This window comes from Microtus oregoni, unplaced genomic scaffold (genome assembly GCF_018167655.1).
Source record: "Microtus oregoni isolate MIOR12 unplaced genomic scaffold, Mior012 000060F_ref0000265, whole genome shotgun sequence".
In the NCBI taxonomy this organism is placed as follows: Eukaryota; Metazoa; Chordata; class Mammalia; order Rodentia; family Cricetidae; genus Microtus; species Microtus oregoni.
Genome location: NW_024543870.1, coordinates 1165618 through 1187642, shown reverse-complemented (window position 1 = coordinate 1187642; position 22025 = coordinate 1165618). Strand labels below are relative to the sequence as shown.

The 22025-nt window shown below is 44.0% G+C and overlaps 1 long non-coding RNA gene across 2 annotated transcripts in view; it reads left to right on the top strand.

Moving 5' to 3' along the window:
- Nucleotides 1–21816, top strand: part of LOC121439331 — a 55641-nt gene extending 33825 nt beyond the window's left edge. For both annotated transcript variants that reach the window (XR_005973246.1, XR_005973247.1), the window contains exons 3-5: nt 10093–10350; nt 16924–17074; nt 21696–21816. This is a non-coding gene — a long non-coding RNA (uncharacterized LOC121439331). The remainder of the gene's footprint in view (nt 1–10092; nt 10351–16923; nt 17075–21695) is intronic.
- Nucleotides 21817–22025: the final 209 nt, after the last annotated feature.

Genomic DNA, 22025 nt, shown 5'->3' with positions numbered 1-22025 from the left:
TGTTTCTAACCAAAGCCTCTTCCATTGCCATCTCTTGACTATTCAAATAGTAAAATTCAAGACTAAACAAGGGATTTTTGCATTTCCCTTTCTTACTTCACCGGGTCCTGCATGAGAAGCAAGGGAAACTGGGTCAGAATAATAAGGACATAGCTTGCCAAAGCACAAATCATTGGGTAGGAAGAGTAATTGTGTAAGGTGGCCGATTGATAAACCGTAAACAGGGAGGAGGTGGTAGAACTCTTCTCTGAAGCCAAAACAAACAAAAACCAACCAACCAACCAAACAAACAAAAAGTTAGTACAGAGCCTCGTACTTCTGAAACCTGGTCTCACAGGAAATCAGGGATGGGGCACCATCCTGGGGTAGCTGCCTGGCTGTCCACGAATCCTTTGTGTACACAGAACACTTAAAGGAGGCTCAGTATTTCCGGGTGGTGGTAGATTTCACCTTTCCTGTTCATCCCACGCTTTCAGAAGAAACCATTCCCCCCATGTTTAAAGAGTGAAGTGAACGGCAGACTCTTGTCAGTGAGAACCTGCCACGGTCCCTGGAGACACAAGCATCGTCTCTACCTTAGCACACGCGGCCCGCTAGTTTAGGGATGATAGAACCAAGGCTGTTGGGACGGTAGCTTTTCTGAAGAAGGGCTCATAGCTTACTCAAGAAAATGTTCACAATGAGATGGCTTTTGCTATTTTCAAAGTGTCTAGGTGTGTGTGTTTCAACCTGGTTTTCTGTAAATATTTCAAGATGGTTGCTCTCGACGGGGAGGAAAGAGGCGGCGCATTCCTTCAAGAACGAGGGCCCCCCCCCAAAAAAAAAGAACGAGGCCCAGCTGCTGTCTAGATTTCATTTCAAGTGACTGGTTCCTGAATGATAAGTGCGTCTTTGCTGATGTTGATTTTAATCCAGGCCTAAGAAATGAAAGAACAATTTTGTTCTTAGTATTCTGGAAATTTCCTGTTTCTGTCGAGCAGGACCGAGGACCCTGAGGAGTGAAGAGACCCTTGTGAGGGTGGGCTCCTCCTGGACTTGTGAGGGTGGGGCTCCTCCTGGACTTGTGAGGGTGAACTCCTCCTGGACTTGTGAGGGTGGGGCTCCTCCTGGACTTGTGAGGGTGGGGCTCCTCCTGGACTTGTGAGGGTGAACTCCTCCTGGACTTGTGAGGGTGGGGCTCCTCCTGGACTTGTGAGGGTGAGCTCCTCCTGGACTTGGATGTTTTGGCGGCTGATGGAAGAGTTGGGGCAGAATCCTCAGCTATGAGGTGCCTCTCCCATGTGTCCTAGTGTGAAGGGAGCATTTTATTTCTCAGACTATTTATTTTTCTGTTAGTGTTTCACTGGGGAAGGGGTGGTATTTTTATTTCTCATTATCTAGTTGATTTGAAATCCATACCACGAAGGAAGGAAAATTACTAGTAGAGGCTTCGGAGGAGCGGTTACAATTACAGAAATTATGTTAGGAAAAAGAACGCCATCCTCGAGAAACTATTACTTCTCTGGTGGAGACACAATTAGGGAACAATAGAAGGCAGTTCACAATCAAGAGCTGGCTGTGTAGGGTGGGCAGAGAGCAGCTCCACATGGATTTGGGGAAGGGCTGAAGATAAGGATACAGCTCAGCATCTCTGGCAGCCATTGGCTTCCAGAGAGGAACGTCTGCATTTTCCTCAAGACTTAGCCCACTTTGCGAATCTATCCTTAATGGACGGGATCAGAGCTTTTTCTGCTCGGTGGCATACCGGTGACAGTAGAGCCTGGCTAAATGGGATGCGGAGATAAGTCACCTACAGCAGGTCTCCCTGGCATCCAAGTGAGCACGCAGCAAGATGGCCTCCGCATGACAAGCACTCGCTTCCGTCTCCCTGACAACAGTTTCTGCAGAGCGGAAAACCATTAAGAGGTGGATCACTGCAGTGATAGCCTGCATTTTCCAAGGGATAAATCTTTTCTGCAGCAGAGGGTGGCAGCTACATTTCAGTTCCCTGGCTCCCCTCCTGTATGCCGTGCCCAGAGTGGCTCAAAGGCCAGCAGTGGCTGATGGTAACTATTTCTCACAGGGTGTGAGGCAGCAGGGAGAAATTGCTCCTGATTTACAGAGACACCACCTTCCTCGCACTCAGGGTGAACATCCGCTAGGCCATGGGTGTGAGCGGTTTTCAGCTGTTCCCTAGAGAGCGGGATGCCTATAGCTATCGAAAGATTCTGATACATCCCAAGTTTTGACCTGCATACACCCTGAAAGAGAAATTCTTCATGGGGGGAAAATAAAAACCATTTTCTCTGGCAGATATGGTGAGCATGACAAGAAGCTCCAGCAATCAGGACTATATTCAAGTTCTAATCAAAGGCGGTAATTAATTGAGACCTGGCTCACCTGTCTGCCAGCAGGGCCCGAAACCTGCCTCAATTGCTTCTTTCAGTCACAGGCTCGGTAGAAGACGTGCCGTTCACGGTGTGGGCTGTCTTGACTCCTTTTCCTGTTGTTATAAAACACCTTGAAAACAACTGAGGGGACAGTTCACCGTTCAAGGGCTTGGTCCGCCATGGCAGCCAGTCAAGGCATAGGAACTTGAAGCAACTGGCCACCTCACATCCACAATCAGGAAGTAGACAGATACAGATGCCTCTGCTTGTTAGCTTTTCCCTTTTTGTAGTCTAGACGCCAAGCTCAGGGTGGTGCCCTCCACTCTTAGGGTCAGTCTGCCCAGGTCAGTTGACCTTCAAAGCAAGCCCTCCCAGGCGTGCCCAGAGCTAAGTAATTCCTCACAAGTGAGCCCAGGCTCGTCTTCTAGGCCACTCAAGATCCTGTCAGGTTGACAGCGCTAACGCTCGCAGTAGCCGCGACCTCAGAAGAATACTTTGCTTGGCTATGGTTTTGTTCTTTTCTTTACTAAGTGTGAAGATATGAGCAAGCACATGGGTTATTATGGTGACCAGATTATATCTACTGTTATAGATGCTTGGTGCCAGGGGTCAAACCCAGGGTTTCATGCACGCTGGGGAAGCACCCCCAATGAGCTGCATCCCTGTCCCATGACCGGATTTTAGTGTGCATTTAAAAAAAAGTTAAGTTCCTTTTGTGAGAAATGTCTTTCTACATCAATGAGTAAAGGCATGAATAGTAAAAGAACACTTTGTTTACTAACCATAAAAACATTTTTGCTTTTTTAATCTCATGATCTGGATTGAGTGTCTGAGTTGAATCAGGCTGTGAAAGAACAGCTTGCGTTCAAGATCCCCGAGTCCCAGTAATTTCAGAAATCTAAATGGAGACTATTACCTGCCAATTGAGATAATAGTAACGACAGTTCATAGTTCTCAAGGCTTTTTCACATGCAGACACTATGAGTTTACATGTTATTTCCCCATAACCCTCATAACTTTCATGTTCCTTTGTGTTACTTTTCTATGGCTGTGACCAAACACCAGGACCTAGACGACTTATAAAAGAAAGCATCTAATTAGACGTGCAGTTTCAGAGGCTAAGAGTCCATGGTGGTGGCCCAAGGGCATGGGGACAAGTTCACAGCTTGAGTCACCAGTAGGAGGCAGAGAGGGAACACTGGGATTGGCAGGAGTCTTCTGAGGCCTCAAAGCCCACCCCCACCCCCAGTGACACACCTCCTCCGACAGGGCTAAACCTCCTAATCCTTCCCAAAGAAGTCCATCAATGGGGCTTGAATGAACATGAAATGAAATTTAAACCCTGGCAATCCTGAAGCATGCATGGGCAGCCCGTATGGCGGTTCTGTTGAACTTGTCCATACTGGGTTTCATTCATGGTCAAAGTTGATGAGGATGACTGACCAGGTCTCTCTTTCTCAAGAGGGCACCAGATCTCATTACAGAGGGTTGTGAGATCTCATTACAGAGGGTTGTGTTGCTGGGAACTGAACTCAGGACCTTTGGGAGAACAGGCAGTGCTCTTAACTGCTATTAAGCCATATGAGCCCATGGAGGTAATTCTCATCTAAACCGCTGCTTCCTTGCTTGGCAGACGAGGAGAAAGACATGAAAGATATAAACTTGGCCAGAGTTATAAGACCAAGGGAGGGGCGGAGCTGGGCCCACGCTCATGCAATTTAATGTCAAATCCACGTCCATAACCGTTGAACTCTTCCGCACAGCATACTTTAAAGAAAATCCGTGTAAGCTGGGACATGGTTCAGCTGTTCAAGCAGGGTTTACCTTTTCTTCAAGGCAGAACATGTTTGTCTTGGTGCCCAAGAAGGCATGGTCTAGGTTCTTCAAGATCTGAGCAGCTCTCAGCTGGTTCAGGTAACTGCCTCTTAAATTCTATGTCCCTGCCACAGAGACAGGGATTAGAAAGAGGAAATCTCAGAGAGAGAGAGAGAGAGAGAGAGAGAGAGAGAGAGAGAGAGAGATATTTTATTTCCCCCAAGAAGTTGTTCAAATCTAAGTGTGGGTGGGATAACTACTTTCAATCGCTCATTCATTCAGGCTGGCGCTGTCACTTGTTTGACCTTGTTTACACAGTCTAAGAAGGTCATTCCCGGGTCAACTAATCAAGGCCTGCCACCTACTCAGAAAACAAGACCCTGACTGTAAAAGTCAGATTAACCCGGTTATTATCTGGCTTGCTGTATTTGCACTGGCCCTGCCCACATGTGCCCACAGCACCTCATCGTTCCTGTAAATGTAGGCAACTCTGTATGTTTTTCCTACTTGCTAAACAAAAACCATTAAGTATTGATTTTTCTTCAGAGAGTGCGCCAGAGAAATTTCCCTTAAGGATTCGAGCGAAAACAGTGAAAGTATTGTTCAATACATCATATTTCTGGAAAGGTTGCCACTGGTTTTTATTAGACACATGGGCTGAATTCCTTTAAGCATGCTTTTATTCCTCTTACAGGACTGGATTTGTTTAGTGTTTGGTTTTCACTGTCGGCTTTAAGGAATCCGCGCTTGGTAGCCCAGGGGAGAGGCCTGAGGCCTGTGCACAGGTTGCGTCTCCATTCCGCACGGTACCATTTAGCCACACTTGGGATTACGATTATCTGGCTGGGCTAAACAGAGTCTTGTAACAGCTAAAGTTAAAAAAAAAAAAAAAAATCGTGAAAAAGGAAACCAAACCTCTCTTTAAAAACGAAGTGCCTAGCTATCTCTCCTCCCTTGAAAACTGCCTTTGCCCCATCTCTCACTGTTTGCCTGACCTCTGTGGGTATCCCAAAGGCAATAATACACTTGCTGGAAGATTCGAAGCTAAAATCCACAAATGAGAGAAAGCGTGGGATCTTTATCTTTCTGAGCCTGTGTTCCTTCATTCAGAATGATTGTTTCCAGCTCGATCCGTTACCTGTGAGTTTCATGATTTCATCTTTCTTAATAGCTAAATAATATTCCGTCGTGTGGATATGTCACGTTTTCGCCGTCCGTTCATCAAGGATGTCAAAGCCAGAGGCCGTGGGTGTTTGAAGGCAGCAGTGTGGGCAGCTGCACGTAGGAACTCTCCGCGACGGTGCCGACGGCTGCTTCTGTTGTGTCTGGAAGACGGTTCCCTTGGAGTCACCCTCCACCTCTGGCTCTTGCAAGCCTTCTGCTCCTTTTCTTCGTAGATCTCTGAGTATCTTGGTTGGACAAGCATGCAAAAACCAGTAATTGCGGTGACAATTCCCATCCTGCCATGTGAGACTCGAGTCCTGCCTGTCCCCAAAACGACTTGAAAATGAGGAGTTACTGAACAAAGCGCTTGGGAAGGCTTGTAATTTCAGCTAATTAGCTACTGCATTTTAAAATTAGTTTGAGAAGTTTTGTACAGTGTGTTTCTGTCATGCCTACCCCTCCCCAGCCCCTCCCAAGTCACCCCATGCCTATCCGGCCAACTCTGTGTCCCCTGCCACATCCATCTAGTCCAGTTTGCGCTGCCCATCTTTCTTGGATGTGTGGCCTTCCACCAAAGCGTGGTTGACTTACCAGAAGCAGCGTCTTTTTTCTTTTATTCACTGCTGAATTTTTCCGTATTTTTTTATTTGAAATTTTTTTTCTCATACAATATATTTTGATCATGGTTTCCTCTTTTGCAACTTCTCCCGCATCTCCCCGACCTCCTTACCTATCCACCCAACTTCATGCCCTTAAAACAAAGCAAAAGGTGAAAATCAAAAGAAGTAAAAAAAAAAAAAAAAACCCAATAGAACAAAAACTGCCAAATCAAAAAGAAAAGTCTGCAAAATAAAACAATATTTTATTTTTAAAAAATATGTTTATTGATTGATCAATTTATTGATTTATTTGAGACAGAGTCTCTCTACGTATAACCCTGGCTTGTCCTGTAATTCACTATGCAGACCAAGCTGACCTCGGACTCAGAGATCCACCTCTCTCTGTCTGCCACAGCACACTGTACTGTGGAGGGTGCTATTGAGGCTTGACCCATGAGGTGACTTACACTGGACTTGGATGGATGAGAAGCTGTTGAAAGACACCGAGTGGGGGAAAGGGAAGGAATTCCAGGACGGGAGAAGATGAGCGGAAGTGACCGGTATGGCAGGCTTCTGAGGATGTGACCTAGCATGTAGGAGGCTAACTTGAGGGTCTCACTGTGAACAGCACTGGACTTGGACTCCGCTTTTGTCCGCTGCCCACTTATGCATGTGTCTGTTCTTTCCCCTTTCAACATGCATGGTCCACACCTTTAGCCCCAGTAGTGGGGAAGCAGAGACAGGCAGATCTTTGCGAGTTCCAGGCCAGTGAGGTTTATACAGTGAGTTCCAGGTCAACGAGGGCTACATAGTGAGACCCCCAACTACAACAAAACAAAGCAACAATCTGCGTTTATTTCTCTCTGTGTGTGTTCATGTGTGTGCACGTGCCATGATGTGTAGAGCAGAGTTGGTTCTCTCTTTCCACCATGTGGGCCCTGGGCGTGGCTCTCAGATCATCAGGCTTGTTGTCTGTGGGCTCCTGCACCTGCTCAGCAATCTTTCTGGCCCCGCTTTGGTGTTCTTGTGTGTCTTCTTCCCTCTGGGAGCCTCTCTTCCTCGTATGTAGGTTAACTCCTTGCATCAGGCATGGTATTGATGCTAGGTTCTTCCAACAAACTTCTCTTAAGTCCTGTGGAGAGACCCCATGGCCACGGCAACTCTTGTAAATGAAAACATCTATTTGGGCTGGCTTACAGTTTCAGAGGTTTAGTTAAGTTATCATGGTGGGACAAGGCGTTGTGTAGGCAGACATGGTACTAGAGAAAGAGCTGCGAGTCCTACATCTTGATCCACAGGCAGCAGGAGTCTGTGTCTACACTGGTAGTAGCTTGAGCATAGGAGATGTCAAAGCCTGCCGGTGTTATCCACAGTGACACACTTCTTCCAACAAGGCCTCACCTCCTTATGAGCTGATGGGGGCCAATTACATTCAAACTGCCGTGTATGTGTATGTGTGCGTGTGTGTGTTTTATCTACGTGCATGTCTGTATAGCATCCTTGGTGGCCAGAAGCAGGTACTGGATCCCCAGAGACTAGAGTTATAGACAGTTGTGAGTCACCGGGGAATTGGACCCAAGTCCTCTGGAAGAACATCCAGTGCTCTGAACTGCTGATCCATCTCTCCAACTCATAACTCAGTGTCCTTGAAACCTTTCCTTTAGGCCTGTTTTGAGGCCTCCTTGCCTGCTCTCTGCGATTGTTTGAGCCGAGTCGGTTGATCTAAGTAACGAGGGTATAGGGAGATTGTTGTTCTTTTTAAAAAATGCTGCAAGATCCCCGGTGGCAGTAGGCAGCAGAAATGCTGTAGGTCCCAAATGGTGGCGGCAGGCCATGTGGTGGCAGGCAGCAGGCTCTGGGAGCAGCCAGTCCCAGGCAGAAATGGCTGCCGGTCCCAGAGCGGTGGCCCGAGCGGTGGTGGTGGTGGTGGTGGTGGTGGTGGCGGGCCATGTGGCGGCAGACAGCAGGCCCTGGGAGCAGCCAGTCCCAGGCAGAGGCAGCTGCTGGTCTCAGAGCAGTGGTGGCGGGCCATGTGGCAGCAGGCAGTGGGCCCCAGGCAGAGTAGGCTGCTGATCCCCAAGCAATGGCTGGTTCCAGGCAGGGAGACACATGGCGGGCAGAAGACAGAAACATGGATAGACACGACATGCAGGGTGAGGTTGAATGTTTATTCAGGGGGTTATGGAGGAGGAAGGGTGAAGGGGGGACAGAGAGAGGGAGAGAGGGAGAGAGAGAGAGAGAGAGAGAGAGAGAGAGAAGAGGAGAAAGAGACAGAGAAGGGGGGAAGCAGAGAAGTGGGGAGAGAGGCAGAAGCAAAGCTGCCTCTCTGAGAGGAAGATGGAAAAGAGAGCGAGCTCAGGTCGGAAGCTGAAGATCAGCCTGCCTCAGCGGATGGGGAGGGGAATGGGTGTGGCTTGTCTCTTAAAGGGACCAAAACCATAACATTCCCAGGTCTTCCTTATAATAAAAAGCACGCACGTCAAGGAAGCAGAAAAGGAAGGGCCCAAGATGACGGCGGGCAGGTCAGAGGTAATGGGAGTGGGCATGGCTTGTCCCTTAAAGTGACAGGAAAGCACAACATTGACACGGCCTTTGGTGGCCAGGCCTGAATCTAGGACTCCAGTAGTCATTAACCAGGCTCAACCCAGCTATGTGGGAGAAGAACACGAAATTCAGAGCATCTAGCCAGTTTTGGCTTAACGGTGGGAGCCTTTTAGGATATAAGATGTCTGAAGCACTGGAACAACTCTTTCGAGCCATGTGGCCAAACACCAACCATTTTCAGGGGGAGCCTCTCCCTGAAGCCATCTCTTGTTCCTTCTCCTTACCTCTTCCCATCGCAAACCATACTTCCTGAGCCTTTCGAGTCTGCTTTATCTAGCTCTTATACTTACAGAACTGGTCACAGCCCCGCATGTGGAGCATACAGGAGTAGAGTAAATGGCTAATACAGTGGTTAGTTTTAATGTCCACTCACCACAGATTAAAATGGCCTGAGTAGGGAGCCTCAGATGAAAGTGGGGAGACCCACTCCCAGTGTGGGTAGTGCCTTCTGGTGGGACGAGTGAGGCAGCTAGCCTTGAGGGCTGAGGTTCTTAGCCTCCCAGATGTAAGACAAATATTATTATTTTAACATAAATTAATTTAAATATATGTATTATATACTACTATATGTTATATACTAAATCGTGATATATATTCTTTTCCTTGAAACAACCCAGAGTGATACAATTGGGATAAAAAGAGAAATGAAAAATATCTTCATCTCTAGATAAGATGGACTGTTCCCCTCAAACACACTCATCAGTTTTTTTCTCTTACCTTACTCCATAATTGTGATATAATGTTGAATCAAGCAGGAGAATGGAAAGCACAGCTATATAAACTGAGAGACCCTTGTTAACCCCTGCTTTCTCTAATCAACACAGAGGATAAGGTTAGGAAGACATGACAGTCACCATCACGTAAGGTGATTGCCCCCTGGGGTTTCAGGAATGCGGCTGCTGGTGTCTGAGGAAGGCCTGAGGTGATCGCAGCAGACAGCAGACAAACCCTTGGAGATTCTGCCTCTGAGTTCTTCCACCAGCTTGAGCTCCTTCAGCGGGAAGGAGACGATGCGGAAGGAAAACCTCCACCTTTTCTAGACTGCTAGTGTCTAATTTTGGTGGCTCATGGGTGTTCACGGGGCGAAAATCTACCGTTTTCCCAGACTCAAGAAAACCAAGTTCTAGTGAATTCGTGGTATGTTGTTTCTCCTATGTTCATGTGAAAGATAAATTCTCTGAGTGATGCAGGGTTCAGTACCAAGAGAAAGAAAGAAACAAAAGCCAGGCAAATAACAATCTACAACAAAGACACCAAAGAAATCAACCAGGGGCCAAGTTTACCCTTTCCAGAAGAATTCTCTACCGATGGTCAATTTACAAAATGTTCTCTTAACTAACAGGACCCTCTGTGGTGCTTGGTGTGTCTTCCTTTTGCAGAGACCCAGTTAACATGTGGTGTTTTGAAGGCTCTTGAATATTACAAACTCTTGTACTTAGCAAGGGTACAGGCGGGGCACACAGGCTACCTCTATTTTTCCTTGAGGTTTTAAATGAAATCAGTGGCCTCACTTACTTGTCTCAATTTTATTTTCCCATTAGGAAAGAACACGGCTCAGACGGATGTGCTGGAGGAAACGCACCAGGAAATCCCAAGCAGGGCGCAATCAGTCACCATTAATGCCCAGAAGGATCAAAGCTACTTGAAGAAATACAGCCACTTACGGATGGACGGGAAAATTGAATTCATGAAGCCGTGCCTTCTCCGTGGGCGATTTCCCGGAGCTGAAGCACTGGAATTGCACGCTGACCGTGAGTGCCAGGCTTTCCCCACTGCAGTTAGCACACTTTAAAGAACAGGTATTGAATTTTAGCTGATTCCAGCATCATCTTTTTCAACGCTATAGACAGCTGTTAAACCATAAAACATTTTGAGATTTAAAGCTCTTGCCTTGCGAGATTTTTTTTCCCCTCTGGGTCTATGAAATATTGTGTGAACAAATTGATTACTTTAAGATGGGAAGGTATTTAGTAGACATCTTCAAGTCGGTATTAAACCTTTTAAAAATCAATAAAAAGTTTGAACATTTGCTTAACCTATGTAACCTAGAGGTAGAGTAATTTGAATCTGATGAAAGGGAATTAGAACAGCACAAACCATTTGATGAGGGCATTCTCATAGAATTCTAATGGAACTCAAATAATAAGCGTTTTCATGGTTTTCTTGCATGCTTATTTTTAGTCTTGGATTCTGCAAGTTACTAGGGAGTTGCTCGCATGCATGGGAAATGCAATTCTCCTCTTGTGCAAACTTGACACAGTGCTTACCCCTCTGCTTTGATTGCATTTGCGTGTTCATTAATGTAATCGAAACTTGTAGCTTCCCCGAGTTTTCACAGGCGTGTTCCTAATCAGCTGCTGGTGTTTTCCCACATGTCACATCAGGATAGCCAGGCAGGGCTAGTTATTGATGAAGAGGGACAAAGTTATGCAGAGGAAGGGAGGAGGAGAGGGCTTTCGGCTTACTCCGAGCCCATGCGGGTGGGGTCCGGTCAGTTCCCAGAGGGCTGATTGGAGAGCCAGGCAGCAGTCATTCTAAGCCCTCAGCTTGAACTACTGAAGTGGGGTGTCCGAAGAGACGTGATGTGGACATCAGCGACATTCACTCCAGAAAGAGGGTTCATCTCCAAGAGACGATAGCTATCTTTCTTCCCCAGCTGGTCTCCAAACTGCAAATCCAAGGGACTCCTGGTCACCTAAGTGTAATCTGGGTTATTTCCAGTGTGTTTTTAAGGCTTGACAGTGATGTTGCAATGGAAAGGCATAGAAGAAAACAAGGCTTCTGATTTTTCTCAGCCTCTGTCGTCTGATATGGGCGAGTTAGTCTGAGGGCACTTCCTCACAGGGTATATGTATGATAATTACACAGTCTGTCTTTGCAGCCAATCAGGATATGCTTACACAGCTTAAACAAACTGATCAGAAGTTAGAAATTAAACCCAATGGATATAGTAAAATAAAATTAGAGAAAATTTTCCAAGTTAAACGAAATGTTCGAAAACTCTTTTTTTGATCTTTTATAGATTAATAGAGGCAGAATGGAAAGAATTATGGAATTCCTACTCTTACCTGCTCTCACGTTTGCTTGTGCTAGCCTCTTTGTATGTATGTCCAATGAGATAAGGTCATGGGAATCCACAAGCTTTTCATTTAAAACCTTTTTTTAATGAGTACCAGGCTAGCTTTGAACTCATGACCTTCCTGCCTCAGCTTTCTAAGTGCTGAGAATACAGGTGTATGCCACCAGTCCCAGCTAAAACTCTACCAAAATTTCTCTTAGTGGAATTAAATGAAAATGATTTGGTTGGCATCCTTCTTTCCAGTGATACCTTTTATTATAATTATTGCTATCATTATTATTAAAATTTTGTGTTTATGAGTGCTTTGCCTGCATGTATGTTTGTGCACCATGTGCATGTAGTACCCATGGAGACCAGAAGAGGGCATCAGATGCCTTGGAACTGAAGTCACAGATGGTTGTGAGTAACCACATGAGTGCTGGGAATTGAACTCAGGTCCTCTAGAAGAGCAGCCAGTGCTCTGAACCTCTGAGCCATCTTTCTGTTCCCATCCCTTCTAAATGCATTACTTTCTTTTAGAAGTGACCAGTAAGTGAACTGAGGTTACAAAAAAATTAGACCCCAAAAGGTACAAATTAGGAGAGACTGATTTCAGACTCTTAATGACTTCCAAAGATTGCTAGGAGATCTTTCCCATCTATGGCACATGACTGGGATAGGTCCTGATGACCTGACTAATATAAACAAAACCTTAGATGATGACAAGGACTTAAATAGTCCCAGGAAATTATCAGCTGAAGGAGAAAGTGAACCCTGGCTAAGAGCTTATAGTAATTTTTTTGGAGAGATTAACAACAACTATCCAAAAAGCAAGGTAATTCAATTTATAAAGATAATTAATTGGATTATTCCTCACATAGTATGGGACACACCAATAACTGGAGCCCCTACATTCTATACTGGTGCAAATCAATCAGGAAAGGCAGGTTACAAATCAGAAAATTTAAGTTGAAAAAAGCCCTTATAATTCTGTCCAAAAGTCAGAATTATATGCTATTTTCATGGTACTTAGGGATTTTAAAGAACCTCTCAACATAGCTACTGATTTGCAATATGCAGAAAGAGTTAGTCTGCATATTGAAACAGCTGAATTTATACCAGATGATACTGAATTGACTTTATTATTTATTCAGTTATAAGATACAATCAGGAAACATCACCTATACATAGCACAGTCTGATCCTAGATGGGTCTGCCAGGTCCTTTAGCACAAGATAATGCAGAAATTAATAAATTATTGATTGAAAATGTGCTGAGGCCCTCAGAATTTCACAATAAGCATAATTTCAATAGTAAAGATTTAAAAAAAAAAGATTTTTCCATCATGTGGCAACAAGCCAAGGGAATTATAAGGAAAGTCCTACTTATTCTTTAAACAACCAAACGCTACTACCTGCAGGAAGTACCCCAGTAAGTATTCAAAGGAATGGAATCTGGCAGATGGATGTGTTCCATTTTTTAGAGTTTGGAACACCACACCCTTGATACCTATTTACGTTTTCAATGGACAACTGCTTTGAGTTCGGAAAAGGTTGATTCAGTAATCACACATTTGCTAGAAATTGTGGCCATCATGGGTATACCTGCACAAATATAGACATACAATACTCAAGCTTTATGTCTCTAAGAAAATGAAACAGATTTTTTTTTGTTTATTATAAGGTATATTACAGGTATACCACATAATCCTACAGGGCAGACAGTTATAGAAAGACCAAATTGAATTCTAAAGGATATGTTAAATAAACTGAAAGGAATAATAAAGACCCCCAAAGTGGATTGCATAATGATTAATTAACTTTGAATTTTCTAAGTGCTAATGAGGAAGGAACATCAGCTACAGAGAGACATTGGATAGTAGAATAAAAAAAAACTATGGAATTAAATCAGCTGATATACTTAAAGATGTACTGACTTTAGAATGGAAACCAGGATATTTATTACGTTGAGGAAGGAATTTTGCTTTTGTTTTTACAGGAGAAGAAAAGCTACAGATACTATCAAAAAAAGAATAATGGCATTTAAGCATTTTTAATAACATAAGTTCTTTTGTATGACAATGAGGAATGTCTGCTACTGGTAGCACCAATCTACTTCGGAGAAGATAATGGACATCAAAGAAACTCCACATTGAGTTTGCTTTCTTTGTGACCAAGTAAGCCACTGGGCAAGAAAATGCCCTTGTCTCAATGGTTGACTGTATCTGTCCTTACTGGACAAGAAGGACACAAAAGAAAGTGATTGCCAAACTTGTCAAGACAAAGAGGGTCAGCCTTTCAGAATATCCTGCTTCACACATCTGTAGGATATGCTAGGCCTATAGGCCAAAGATGGATGCCCTAACATTGGGATCACATGCTTTTAATGCCAGCACGAGGGAGGTGGAGACAGGAACAATATGGCTGGGCAGGGAGAGGAACATAAAGGGGGAAGAGACAGGAACTCAATGGAGTCTGAGGTTGGTGGAGAGCATTGCAGGATCACCCCTATGTTTGTCTGAGCTTTGGTTGAGGTAAGATCTCTCTAGTGGCTTAGCTGCTTTGCTTTTCTGATCTTTAGGCAAGCTTTATTTATTAAAACACAGATAATATACCACTATAGCAGTAACTGTTGCCCACGACGGAGAGAAGCACCACTGTCTAGGGCTGCAATTGGTACTCATCTATGGGTATAAGCATCACTATGTAGGAGGCAGCTCAACAACATGTTCATTTAGTAAGACAGCTTACAGTAGGAGGCATGAATTCCCTCCTACAGAGCAGAAAGCAGTTGGTTACTCCAATAGTAGTCATGCCATTATTGTACCATAGACACATCTTGCCTGGCAGGTTAATTATAGAACGCAGGGTTTGAGTCTAGTTAACACCATTGGTGCCTTTTGTTCTCTGGTGACTTTATAGCATGTTCTAGTTCTATGAAGGCTAGCAAGAAGGGAGGACGTTCTCAGGTCAGTTTCAGCTTGATTCCTCTTTGTCCTGTAACCAAAGTATATTGTGTCTTCTGCAATAAGGCCTTACCGTATAGTTCTTACCATCCAAGTGGGGAAACAAGGCCAATGGCAATAGCCTGTGTTATTTTGAGGAAGTCTTGGGCTACCCTGACCAGTAATTTATATTGACATATCTTACTGGCACTGAGATTTTCATTTAGTAACCCATGTCTTCTGAGGGAACATTGTCCACCCATGTGGACAACCCTGTTCAAACTCCTTTTAAAAATGATTATGTTTTTACCCTAGCTTAAAGAAGTAGTGGATTTCCATATACGTTTCTCGTAACAGCTTTATTTTGGTTAACTCGCTTCCTATCTATTGTCTCCCCTGTCCACTTACTCCCATCCCTGTTTAATCAAACCTTAAGTCCCCAGTGTCTCCCCTCCCCCTTCGTATCCTGTGTACCAACTGCTTGCTTTTGATGGGCCTTGTGGTGCACATCTATAATCCCAGCATCCAGGAGACTGGGGCAGGAGGATGCCTTGACTACCAGTCTGGCTAGAATTTGAGTGAGACTTTGTCTGAAAAACAGACAGACAAGTACATGAGTTAAAAGGTATGGTTGTACTGTGTTTTAAGCTCACAGGTTGGCTGTTAAGTGTCTTGAAAGCCAACACTTGTTTGAAGCATTTGGTGCTCAACTGAAGCTCTTGGTTGATCCCACTATCTAGTAGCAGAACGAAGGCCTTGATCTAGTGCGCTATGCTGACTACCAGCTGCACAAGCTGAGGGGCTTGGTTTCCTCATAAGAAAAACAAACCAGGTTGTAGACCACGTTGACCTCTGGGTGTCCCAAGCTTGCACATTCCAGGGAATCACGTGAAGTTCTTATCCAGATGCAAGGGACTCAATCACTTGTGGATCTAGTTCAGAGACGGATTCTGGCTCAGAGGTGGGCAGTGGGGCCTGGGACTGAATGTTCACTGCCCTTGCTTTTTCAAAGGCCATAACTTTGTTTTCCCTGCTAGAACGCTACATGAAAAACAAGTTATTATAAGCTGGATACCATGACTCACACCTACAATTCCAGCACCCATGAAGCTGAGGCAGTGGATTACCCAAGTTTGAGGCCACATAGTGAGTACCAGGCCAGCCAGTGCTATAAATAGCAAGACACTGTCTCAAACAATAACAACAAACAAACAAAGCTACAACAACAAAACACTCATGTTTGATTCTGTGAGCTCTGAGAGAGTGAGATGGTATTTTTTTTCAGTGGAAACCAAGGCAGGGAGCATTGAGGATACTTGGGAAGTGGGGGGTGTAAGCCCAGGAAGATGGGCATGAAAGAATGATTCTTGTCAAAGGGAAAGGTTCTCGGTTTGAGTTGCGCTGGGAGTGGGGTCTGAGGTGAATTTGGGGATGGAGGTGGGATTGAACCCAAGAGAATTTGCAAGGAGAATGGCATCTAATTTCCTATTGTGTTTAGTCCTTAATTGGGACTCGGCAGAACAACATGAGCCCCATATCTCTTTGATACTTTCCAAGGAGAGCCACCGTAAAACTTCAGCATTTCTGAATTTAATCCATTACAGGCTCCTATACTTAATGAAATTACAACAATTCAACAAATGATATAATTGCCATAAATACTGCTTTAATATAATTATGTGTAGCTCACTGGAACATGCTATTGCATTCCACAATATAATTATGACATATGCTGTTATCAAATTCCTTATCGAAGGCATGCAATGAATGCAGCTAACATGTTAATCAGGTGTTAGGGTTTCCACCTGACAATGTCCCAATTTAACAAAATGATAGGATAGCAAACACATTTTTCAGACAGCTAGGTGTGAGGACTGAGACAAAAGTGAGGGTGATTACAGTTTGTAGATTTGGAAGTGAGGCCTCTGGATGACCCCCAATGAATGCCTGAGGGTAGTTAAAATGCAGTTACTTTCCTACATTTGCTGCTTTTTATATTGTCTTTTGGATCATTTTCTTAGGATAAATGCTCTAAACCCAGATGGGCACAAGGCTCAGCATTATACAGTGTCAAAGAGCATTTTAAGAGAAATGTTTCAAAGAGAGCCTTCTGCTGGATTTGTCTGTCCTAGCCCCTATTGGGAGCACTGTAAATTTGGTTATACTCTGATTTCTAGCTTGTAGGAGTACTTCAGGGGCCTCCCATGAGTGGGTGATCTCATCCACAGCTGGTTTCTGAGCCCTTCAGAGAGCTGACTCTTCATTGTTTAGAGGCAGAGCCTCACATGTTACAGGACGGCTTTGAACTCAGCATGTAGTTGAGTATGACTCTGAACTTCGGATCTTCATGACTCTGTTTCTCAAATGCAGGGATTATGGGATTGTGTTACCATGCCCAGTTTATATGGCACTGGGAACTGAATCCAGGGCATGGCAAATGTGGAGCATGTCCTCCACCAGCTGAGCTGTATCACCAGCCCTCGAAAAGCTGAGGTTTTGAAGGAATAGCCCACTCTGGGGGGTAAGTATCACTTTCTTCTTTTCTGCTGCAAGAGTCATTCATTGATTGGTCATAGGTGATATCCGGATAGCCTAAATTGATGGCTGGCTCCATCTGATAGTGATGATGATGAGGCTTCCTCCAGCATCACTGAAATAAAAGCTTTTCTCTCTCACGTTTAGCCTGTGGCATAACCAGAAACGAGTCACACACTATGATAGTAACTGGCACCCAGGGGTACCTCTCATCTTCATGGAGACCCAGTTTCATGAATCCCACTTTCTAGATGGGGAAACTGAGTCTGGAGATATTCTTCTCCTACTGTGGGGGCACTCAGGGTGTCAGCAACAGTCCTACAGAGCTAGGATTCCAGCTAAGGGAGACCACGGAACGGAAGGCCTTTGGACCACAATTTCAGAATGCTGTTGACTCTGTTTTATCTGGGGCATCAAGATTGGCATCAAAAAGTTCTTAAGTAACATCTAATTACTGACTAGTTCTAAGATGTGGTAAAATGAAAAGTGAGGTCAGGGCTTTGTTGCCACCATGCAGGCTGGCAGACGGTGAGAAAGCTGTGGCATTTACAGCAGGAAGCTGTTGTTTAGCTTCAGAGAAACCTGCACACCCGAGAGAGGAAAACTAGGGACCTTACAAAGTATGATTGCTTACTTTTCAATTTCAGTCTTTCAAGTAGTCTAATACTTCCTAGGACAAATAGAGTTTACTATGGAAATGTTTTCTTTGAAGATGCAATTTAAAGACAGATTTCTTGTACTCTCATTTGTGAATATATTGTCAACAAATTGCACGTATTTATTCAACTTGTCCAAATAAAAGTCCAATAAGGCTCAGAAATAGATTTCTCAGCAATTTGAATTTCTGATGCAGGGAAGGCAGCGAAGAGCTTGCTGCTTCATTCCTTCTCTTTGGATTAAAATCCAGGCAAAATGAGAGGCACGAGGAAACATTTACGCAGTGGATTTGTTAGTAGCTTTCACTGTGGCAATGGTTCCCTATGTGTAGATACATGTATATAAATGAGAACCACTCATCTCACCAAGTGCAACTTTTTGCATGGCATGTCTCATTAAAGCAATAAAGTCAGTAGACAAAAAACAAAGTGGAATAAAACTAATGCAATATAAGAGAATCATTAAATAATTTGAGATAGGGTTTCCCCGTGAAGACCACACTGATCACTCCTGCCTCTGTCTCCTCCAGATTGTGGGAATATAGATGTGTATCACCATGCACACAAGCTTGTGATGTGTGTGTGTGTGTACACGCACATGTTTGTGTGCACAAGTGTGCGTATCCATGTTTGTGTGTTTGGAGGCTAGAAGTGGATGTTGTATCTCCCCTATTGTTCTCCACTCTATTTTTTTTTTGAAACAGAGTCTCCCATTGGCCTGGAGTTCTTTGATATGCTAGATTGGCTGACTCATAAATCCTTGGGATTCTGGGGGCTCAGACTGCTCTCAGAGGGGATCTTCCCCCTCCTTGTCTCTTTCCCCTTTGCTATGGGACAATGATCTTGTATCCTGTAAAGCTTTATCTCTTGTATTGGTTTAAGAAAATGCTGACTGCCAGTAGCCAGGCAGGAGGTATGGGTAGGGTGACCAGAATAGGAAAATTCTGGGAAGAGGAAAGGTTTAGTCTGTAGTTGTCACCTAGACACAGAGGAAGCAAGATGAGAATGCCTCGCTGATAAAAGGTACCAAGCCACAGGGCTAACACAGACGAGAATTATGGGTTAAGATGTAAGAGTTAGTTAATAAGAAGCCTGAGATAATAGGCCAACCAGTTTATAATTAACATAGGCCTCCTCGTGTTTCTTTGGGACTGAACGACTGCGGGATCAGGCAGGGCAGAAACTGCTGTCAACAAATGGCGACCAAGTGACTAGGCTGACATGCATGGCCTGCCACCGACCTCAGGTCCGGGTCCCTGTACACCTGCTCAGGGTTAGGAGAAAAGCAGCTGAGAGCAGGCCAGCAGCTCAGCACTCTCTGCCTGGGTAACTGGCCAGACTGGGTCTGCTAGTTGTACACAGGCAGGAGAGCATGCTGGATCCCTGCCTCCACACACAGAGATTTCCAGGCCACTCAGTGTGCTGCATGGCAGGTTTAGCTTTTACTCAGATAAAAAGGGTTTATGTACTGCTCTCCCAGAGTTGAGGTGGTGAGGATGGCTCCCACCCAGCAGTCCCAGAGCAGGTGATAAACTACCTCAGCCATGTTGAAAGACTCAGAGAGGTGGAGCCAGCATCTAGGGCTACTGAGACCAAGCTTCTTACCATTTTAAAAGTGCTCCTGTCTCAAAAAACCAAAAAAAAAAAAAAAAGTGCTCCTGGTCAGAAGATTATTACAGATACACAGTAAAGACAAATTCAGATGTAAAAGACCTCTAAATGGATCACAGTGTTGAATAAATGTACGTAGGCATGGGAGAGATAAGAAACAGTTAAAAGAAAAGTAAATGGTTTTAAAAAAATAAAACAAAATCTTTAAAGAGACAGAGTAGACAGTCATAGATTAAGAGAGTATAAAGAAAAATAAGCCACATAAAGATGGAATATATACAGAGAGTATGGATTATGTATATTATTGTGTTTTCTTTGAATTTTTTTGACTGTGAATGAGTTAAGACAGAGAGACATCTCATTGCATGAGCTGCTAAGCTAAACCAACATATATATATATATATATATATATATATATATATATATATATATATATATAATCTTGACTTTAAAATTTGGGCCTAAGAATATGTTGCTTTGGAAAAGAGGTTCTGCAGTTCTGCTTTTGTTTTCACAGAAGATGAGAACCTATGGATTCCTTCCAGACTAATGTGGTTTGATCAACCAAAACCCCCCTGAAGAATCTCTGATAGGAGTATATTTCCCATATGATACAACATTTCAGAAGATCTCTGTTGGAGTTTTCTCTGAGTTCCAAATTCAGAACAGTCTCAAGACTGTTGGATGAGATGATCCAGCCTCACAGAATATTCCATATTCTTGACCATAATTCTTAATTTTCTTTAGGTCCCCATAAGATTATCAGCACCCCCAATTAGTAGGAAGTATTCTAGAAAACTATGCCCAAATTCCCAAAAAAATGGATTATGGATGTTTGTCTTTGTTTAGAGTGTTGGTTACAAGTTGTTATGGATAATAATAATAAAAAAGCTAAACAAAGGAGATTAGATTCAGAGTCCTTGTTTTTTTTTTTAAGGGGGCTAACGTGTGGTGGGATAATGGTCTTGTATCCTGTAAAGATTTGTCACTTGTATTGGTTTAATAAAATGCTGATTGGCCAGTGGCCAGGCAGAAAATATAGGTGGGGAGATCAGAATAGGAGAACTCTGGGAAGAGGAAAGGCTCAGTCTGCAGTCATCACCCAGACACAGAGAAAGCAAGAGGAGAATGGCTCACTGATAAAGGTACTAAGCCACGTAGCTAACACAGACAAGAATTATGGGTTAAGATATAAGAGTTAATCCTAGCACTCGGGAGGCAGAGGCAGGCGGATCTCTGTGAGTTCGAGACCAGCCTGGTCTACAGAGCTAGTTCCAGGACAGGCTCCAAAGCCACAGAGAAACCCTGTCTCGAAAAACAAACAAACAAACAAACAATATATATATATATATATATATGTTAGTTAATAAGAAGCCTGAGTATTATAATAGGCCAACCAGTTTATAATTAATGTAGGCCTTTGCGTGTTTCTTTGAGACTGAACAGATGAGGGACCAGGTGGGACAGAAACTCCTGTCAACACCCCTTCCCCTCCTCTCTTGTCCTCCTTGCTCCCCCATCACACACACACACACACACACACACACACACACTTTGAAATAATATTTGTTTTCATATATGAAGGTGAAATATGACACAAAGAAGATGCAGACCATTCCTATTTAACCCCCTGGAGTTGGCAGGCAATGAAATTCAGGAAGGCCACTTGGAATCTGAAATACCAGCGTTCACCTCCAAGTGTGCCTGTGAGATGAGTTAATGTTTGGCAGGAGTGAGGAAGGCTTCAATCTGCATGGTAACAAGAAAAGGGGACAGAACGGCCTGCAAAATGGAAAAACTTACTTGCATTTGCAAGTAATTAAACACACAAATCTGAAAGTCTAAAGAGCTAAATAACAGATTTGGCAAGCACATATGTATTTTTTCTGGGCTGAGGGAAGAGTCATTAAAATGCAGAGAAATTTTTGCTTTTTCTAGGAATGGAACTTTATGTAGCTTCAGCATCCATCCTGGCAGTAGGACATCAGGGACAACTGTGGGGACAGGGGAGGGAAATGAACCTTTGCTCTGGAGTCCGACTGGGATCTTACCAGCTGAGAGAAAAAAGCTCCAGTCCAATTAAGAAAATTCACTGTGGAGTTTGTCTACACAGAGACATTATTTCAAACTTATGAACAGGAGAGAGGAACCAGTGGGGGAGTTTAGGGACTGGGACCTTGAAAACAAGCCATTCTGTTTCCTGTCTTGGCTGGAAGCCGTGAGTGTCCTTGGTCCTGTTGGCAGTCATGTCCTGGCTGGAGGCCTGATAGACCAAAATATTTAGGGACACTGGTTTATGTGCTGGTTTATTGTTCTTAATCTTTCTTCCCCTTTACATAGCAGGTTTAATGAGCACAGCTGCCTGGAAGCATTGCATGATGGGACTTCTGGAGGATGTGTCTGGAACCCCAGTCAGGATGCTGAGCTGGCAAGTTGCATGGCAAAGGACCAACCAGCTCCCCCCAAGCCCATGCCTCAACCCAGTAAAGTCTTCTTAACTCCTTGGGGATTTTTCCTAACTGCTCACCTATAATAAAATGTTTTCCGCAACTCACTCTTCTGCTGTCTGGGAAATGCAGCCATGAGTTAAAGGAGGAGGAATTTTAATGGTCATTGATTACCAGCCATCTAGTTCCTGATACTGCTCACCTGAGGAGAGAAGACTGTCAC